Source organism: Chrysemys picta, unplaced genomic scaffold (genome assembly GCF_011386835.1).
Source record: "Chrysemys picta bellii isolate R12L10 unplaced genomic scaffold, ASM1138683v2 scaf2882, whole genome shotgun sequence".
Lineage (NCBI taxonomy): Eukaryota > Metazoa > Chordata > Testudines > Emydidae > Chrysemys > Chrysemys picta.
Window position 1 is genome coordinate 1 of NW_027055584.1, and position 7,092 is coordinate 7,092.

A 7,092-nucleotide genomic window follows, 5' to 3' on the forward strand; every position below is an offset into this window, starting at 1 on the left:
AACCCGGGACTGGACAGTGAAAGGAGGATGGATTTTTCAGATATCTGGCCTATTTTTAATTGTACTTTTTTTAAAGCCATCATGCTGAGTTTCAAGGATTAGGGCCAAATTCTGCTCTTAGTTATACAACGCAGAAGTCAACAATTACTCCAAAGTTCTCTTTCTGTAAGAGGAAGCAGAACATAGCTTATTCTTTTTGCTTTGTTTTATAACGTATCTTTGGAGCTCATCATTTCAAGGGACATCAGGAATTTTTAATTTTTTTAAATAGATTAAATATGACTACAAATAAAATGTGATGTGTTTTCCTCATAGGCAATAGCAGTGAAACATCATTTTGAAAACAACTCCAATGAGCTTACAAAGAGGCTGTGCAGAGCAGAAGAGGCTTTACTGGCAAGCCAGTCAAAGCAAAATGAGTTAAGGAGAAACTTTGAGGTAAAGAAATCAGAGGGGCAACTGGAATAATTAACAATTTAAACTGGAAATCAGTAAGAACTGGTGCCATTTAGGCCTTACTGACTCACAGGGGAACTCTGCAAGCTGTGTGTTGGAGAATAGTGTATTTCCACCAGGAGTTGTGTTTCGATACTGTCTTAATCTGGCTGTCCTTTTTTGGACCATCTTGAGACTGTGACAATGTTCCTCCTCTGCCTTGGTGAGCCCTGCGCTTATTGGCGGATTTGCTCACCTCAGAGATTCAGGGCAGCCCTCAGTTTGGACACTTTTGTGGCTCAAACCTGCCGTTCATTCAGCTAACCTCATCACTGGCCAGCATGGGGAAAAGGAAGGAGAACAATCCCCACAGTCTCTCCTGACCCACCTTGGGTCAGGGGGACAGGCCAGGGACCTTCCCCTCTGGTGGGACTCACAGTCCAAGTCAACTCCTCTTAGGGTGACCAGATGTCCCGATTTTATAGGGACAGTCCCGATTTTTGGGTCTTTTTCTTATATAGGCTCCTATTACCCCCCACCCCCTGTCCCGATTTTTGACACTTGCTGTCTGGTCACCCTGACTCCTCTTATATCCAATAGGGGGAAGGGAGAGGGGGGAACCTGGGCCTGCCCTTTACTCTGGGTTTCAGCCCAGGGCCCTGTGGATCGCAGCTGTCTACAGAGTTTCATGTAACACCTGTGTGACAGCTACAACTTCCTGCGCTACTTCCCCATAGCCTCCTCCCAACACCTTCTTTATCCTCACTACAGGACTTTCCTCCTGATTCCAGATAACGTTTGTACTCCTCGGTCTTCCAACAGCACGCCCTCTCACTCTCAGCTCCTTGCGCACCCTTCACTGACTGAAGTGAGGTCCTTTTTAAACCAGGTGCCCTGATTAGCCTGCCTATCTTAATTGATTCTAGAGCTTCTTAATTGGCTCCAGGTGTCCTAATTAGCCTGCCTGCCTTAATTGGTTTCAGAAAATTCCTGATTTTTCTGAAACTGCCCCGTTATCTTACCCAGGGAAAAGGGACCTGCTTAATCTGGGGCTAATATATCTGCCTTCTCTCACTCTCCTGTAGCGGGCCCCTGCCCTGTGGACCCAACCGGCCTCCCCGCCCTTTCACCGTAAGCCGGCTATACGACTTGAAGCTGGTTTGTTTCCAGACTGCGCCAAGGAAACATCTATATACGCTCGTGCTCCACACCCTGCACTTCCTCACTCTCGCGTCACACCCCGACACAAAGTGGCGGGACCTCCTGCCACTTCTAGAGGGTGAGGAGCCCCGGTGGCCAGCCTATACTCCACCCTGCTCCCAAGGCCTGATGGGGATGTCAGTTGGCAGCTCCTTCATGGGGCCGTGACCACGGGCATGTACTTGGCGCGGTTCACCCCCGTCCCGGGACACCTGCCTCTTCTGCGGCGTGAGGGAGACCCTGGCGCACGTTTACCTGGAGTACGCCAGGCTGCAGCCCCTATTCCGGGTCCTCACAGATATCCTGTTGCGTTTCTGGCTGCACTTTTCCCCTCACCTCCTTATTTATGCACTCTCTATCCGTGGCCCCACAAAGTCATGGGACCTCCTGGTCAACCTCCTCTTGGTCCTGGCTAAAATGGCCATCTATAAAACCAGGGAGAGGAGGTTGGTGGATGGAGTCTCCTGTGACTGTGGGGCCTCTTTCTGATCCTCCGTCCATTCATGCATCTGGGCAGAGTTTCTCTGGGCGGCGTCCACTGACTCCCTTGACGCCTTCGAGGAGCAGTGGGCGCTGTCTGGGGTTCTCTTCTCAGTGTCCCATTCAGGTTCCCTTCGGACCCTTTGACCGCACTCCTGTCCCTGTTATTTCATTAGTTGTCCCCCAAAATCACTTGGTTTCCAGGTCTTGTGGATCCCCCGCTAAGGCTGGGGGGATCTTTTAGCAGTGGGCGGGCTTTGGCCCGCCCACTTCCTGGATCCCAATAGGATCACTCTCCTGTAGCCCTCTGGCCCGACCCTGTCACAAGACCTATAGAAGTGATACAAAATAAGGCCCTGATCTTGCAGTTTTTGCAATTGATTCCATGTGGACTGACCCCAGGCACAAAATTGGTTGTATGGTCAGGGTTTCAAAAAATTATTTTGCACCAGCTATACTACAGATAGGGTTACAGTTCATATGGAATTATTTGTCTAATCTAATTATGTCGTATGGTTCAAAAGACTCTTTGTTTAGTCCTAAAAATAAAATATATTTAATATCGGGTTGAGTTCATTTGATAATTCTAGAATCATTAGCTGCTTCCTAAGTATAAGTGTGTTTGGCCTAATTCCAAGATTTTGTGGAGGAATGGGTACTTTTTTGGTCACACAATCAATTTAAAGCAAGAGAAAATCCCCAAAATGATTTGTACATTTTTACTTTTTCAAGCACTAAAGACTAGCATTATCATCAAAATTCTAACTATGAAGCCAGATCCTGACCTGGAATATATCAGCATAGCTCCATTGAAATCAATAAAGTTATTCCAATTTACACGAAAAGGATTTGGCTGTAAATTTTGATTTAAAAAAAACCCTTGATTGTAGATTAAAAGATTTTCCTTTTAATTTGGAATTAGAAGGAAAATGAAAGGGAAGAGAAGTCAGAATAGTCATAGAAGCAACAGCCGAGATTTTTTTTTTTAAGTTCTTATATTGTGCCAATTGCTGGTGTATCTGAATGCTTTCCAGAGTTAAGAATAATTAAGGTGACTAGCATCTGTTATTTGAGGTTTCTATTTCTCCCATATCCCCCAGAGCAGTGGTTTTCAACCTCTGGTCCACAGACCCCTGGGAGTTTGCAGACTGTCTAAGGGGTCCTCGAAAGGTTGTCGTTACAACGGAACAGTGGTTTTCAACCCGTGGTCTGTGGGGATCCACAGACTATGTCTAAGATTTCCAAAGAGGTCTGCGCCTCCATTTGAAATTTTCTAGGGTCCGCAAATGGAAAAGAGGTTGAAAGCCATTGTCCCAGAAGGTAAAGGGTGTGTGTGGGGGGTGGGGTGGGGTGGGGGGAGTGTAAATATGAAAAATGGTGATGTTAGTTGTCATTCTAAGTTTTTGCAGGAGTGAATTTCATAGTATTGGGCCAGCTCCTGAAAAAGCCCTGTCTCCTGCATATGCTAGTTTTACTTCTGATGTGTAGACAGTTGTTCCCGAGAAACACAGCTACTGAAGTCTGAGAGAGTAAGATGGAATTTTGGGCCCATGTTCTTTATAACTTCAAAAATAAAGACAGATTTGATTGAGTGTTCTGTTGGGGAATCAGCGGAGTGAGTGAAACATAGGACTGATGTACTCAAGTGAACCTGTATTACTGAGGAGGTGTGCTGCTGTGTTCTGTAACTGTTGCAGATTTTTCAGGACAGATGCATTCGAATCTAAATACATTGGATTTCGATTATTCAAGCAAGAGTTAATGATGGCCTATGTGATTCACAACTGTGTATTTTAGAATGATTGATAATAGAGTGTGTGTGTGTGTGTGTGTGTGTGTGTGTGTGTGTGTGTGTGTTTCTCGATATAACAGTTGGATATTTTGGACTAGGAGGTTGTGAAACAAAAGGAAAATAACTAGAAGCAGCAACGGTTTTATTCATGTTCTTTGGGTGACTTGTTTAAATAGCTGAAAATACAGACCTGCTGTGCCAGCAAGGATTTAGGTTGTTTTCCATCCAGACCCTCCCTTTTCTTGAATTTGGCTTCTGTGCACTGATGCCCATCTGCTAGTAGTAAGTAGATGAATAAATGATGGCTTGCTTCCAAGAGAGTCCCACCAGAGCCATGCCATCTGTTACCCAGCAATGCAGGAGTTTGGGTGGAAGGAGTTAGTTTCTTAGAAATCACTTTTATTTTAAGTTCCCAGGTAGGACATAGTTGTACGGGGTATTCTAACTTTTCTTAACTTATTTGGAAAAAAGATGCTTCGAAAATTTTCTATCCCGAACCCCCAGGTATTACTGAGTAATAATACTTTGCATCTAATGCTATCTTGCTAACAAGAGCAACTTCATATATTTGAATCATCCACACAGAGATGGGTGGTCTGAGAACAGGAGCTGGAACTGGAAACTTCTCCTGTGTTCTGATACTGGCAGTGAAATTGACTCCCCTCTGTGGCTTTGGGCAAGTCACTTAACTTCACTGACTCAGTTTTTGTGGGCTAGATTCTATCCTGTGTCAAGATCTGCTATGGGCAGGCAACAGAGAACTGGTTGCAGCTCCCTGGTTCCATTTCCTGAGCCAGCTAAGTACTGCTGTGATCTGTGCCAGCTGGGAGACGTCCCAAAAGGATTGTCTGCCCTCTGAGGATTGCCAAGAGTGCAGTTTGTGTTCCTAACCACTATAAGTGCTTAGAAACCAAGGCCCAACTTTCCAGAGTCTTCATGGGACTCAGAGGGGTAGTATGCCACATCACACTACTCTCAGTTTATTGACTTAATAGACTGTTTTGTAACTAATGTTTTGTTGTAGGAAATGAAGAAGGAAAAAAACCTTCTTTGCTGCCAGTCTGATGAAAAAACACAAAAAATCCATCAGCTGGAAGAAGCACTTAAAATAGCCCAACACCTTCTAACAGAGACCCGGAAGAATGCTGAAGAGATGAAAAGTGAGTGACACATTTCTACCCATTTAAATCCCGTTACAAACTATTACTTCAGTGTGGGAGATCTGTAAACTTCATTATAAATGGTGATTTGAAGCATCCCCAAGAAATAATAAGTTCCCACTGTGTGATATAGTTAAATTAACTTTCAGCTAATCCACGCAATTCTCTTTCCAAACTGAGATGGAACTTCTTTATACAAATATACTAACTCATAAAATTATATGGTTTTAAAGCGATTTAAAATGAGGAATAAATATGTCTCAAACAAAACTATATGGTCAGCAAATTAAATACTACAATGTGCTCCTGTGTTTTAAAATCCCAAGCAAACAAATATACCTCAAACTATTATCCTTTAGCTTGTATATGGACTCCATCAAGCTAAAACGTGATGAAATGTTACCCGCCGAGCCCTAATTTGACTTTTCCCTACATTTGTCTATCTGGTTGGGAAAATGCATTTTGCAGACTGAGGTTTAAGAGAACAGGTAATTCTGCTAACTAGCCATTGTAAAGAAGGAGACTGCTCCCACTTATCGCTGTAGAAGTCTAACCTCTGGGCCTTGGACAAGTCCCTGCAACCTGGGGAGTTGTCAGCCTGGAGCTCCCCAGCTCCTCTGGCCTTTCCCTAGCCCTGCTTCACTCCAGTACCCTTAGCTTCCCAAACAGCTAGGTCCCTCTCCCTTCAGAGCTAGAGGAAGATTGACTGAGTGTTTGGCTCACAGCCCTTTTATAAGGGCCAGCTGTGGCCTGATGGGAGCGTGGCCCAGCTGTAGCTGCCTCCCCAATCAGCCCAGGCTTGCTGCTTTCCCCAGCCACAGCCCTCTGCAGGGTTGTTCCAACCCCTTCAGGGCTAGAGCGGGCAACCGCCCCGCTACACTCCCCTTTGAATTACCACCCTAAATAATCCTTCTCCATCCTATGTGTTGACATAGTTCAAATATCTGTTGATTGCTATCATTTCCCTTCCCCTCTCTCTACCCCTCTTTCTCACCAAGTTCTGGGTCTTGGAGACATTGAATATTCCTTGTCCTGTAGGAAGGGAATGCGTAGTCTTGTTTTATATGATAAGTTGGTGTTATTCAATAGAATTCTCTTTGCAATACAGGAAATCTCTTGTATTGTCTGTCTCTCTTAATTTTACTCCATACATCAGTCCATCAAACACCTTGATCATTTTTATATATTCTGGATTTTGAAGACAGGAAAATGGACAAATAGGGCACCAAAATTCTTTATCTAGCCATTGATACTGTTACCTGTCAACCATGAGTTTCAGAGTACAAGCCATCAGACCTCAGTGAAGATGGGCTGTAGAAACAGAGTTACAATTGTGAAGCATAGAGCGATTTGACTAGCAGTATGTTCTTTCTGCAAAACTGAATTCTGGCAATGCTATACAATTTCATGGTTTGGGAATAAAGGCAGTTTTAGAACACATACGTAATTATATTCTGAAATACTAAGAAAATTTATTGCTAGGTGAAAAATTGAAAATTGTCAATATTGCCATTTTATAGTGTTACCCATAAAAGCTAATATTGCATATTAGACATTGTTTGCTTTCACAAATTAACCACTTAATTTTTTTTATTACTATAGATAAGAGTTTGTCTCAGAAAATAGAACTGGAAGCACAAGAAGCCGAGCTTCAGCATTTAAAAAACAACAATAAATTGCTCCAGGATTCAGTCCAGGAGCTACAACTTGAAAATGGAACCCTTAAGAAGGCTTTAGAAGAAGAAAAAGTAGACTTACTAGAAACAAACATAAGTTTTTCAGATAGTTTAATAAGGCATTTCATACTTAAGCTTTTAAGAGCCAAAATATTTATTTGTGTCCTTTTTAATATCTAGTCTCTATTCTAATATAACATTTGCTATAACTTCTCCATTAGTAGCATGGAAATCTCATTAAATCTGTTACCTTATAAACTTCTGGCTATCAAAGATACAGGAGGTCTTTAGCGGGACACCTGAAAACATGATAAAATGTGCAGGTTTTGTCTATTCTGTGGCCCAGCTT

The 7,092-nt window shown here is 43.2% G+C and overlaps 1 long non-coding RNA gene across 2 annotated transcripts; it reads left to right on the forward strand.

Moving 5' to 3' along the window:
• The first annotated feature begins 11 nt into the window (after window positions 1-11).
• On the forward strand, window positions 12-7,086 carry LOC135980361 (uncharacterized). 2 transcript variants are annotated; one of them, XR_010597453.1, is made up of 3 exons: window positions 12-438; window positions 4,932-5,067; window positions 6,670-7,086. It is a non-coding gene; the product is annotated as an uncharacterized LOC135980361 (long non-coding RNA). The 2 variants fall into 2 exon arrangements; XR_010597454.1 differs by lacking the exon at window positions 12-438 and adding an exon at window positions 445-1,714.
• Window positions 7,087-7,092: the final 6 nt, after the last annotated feature.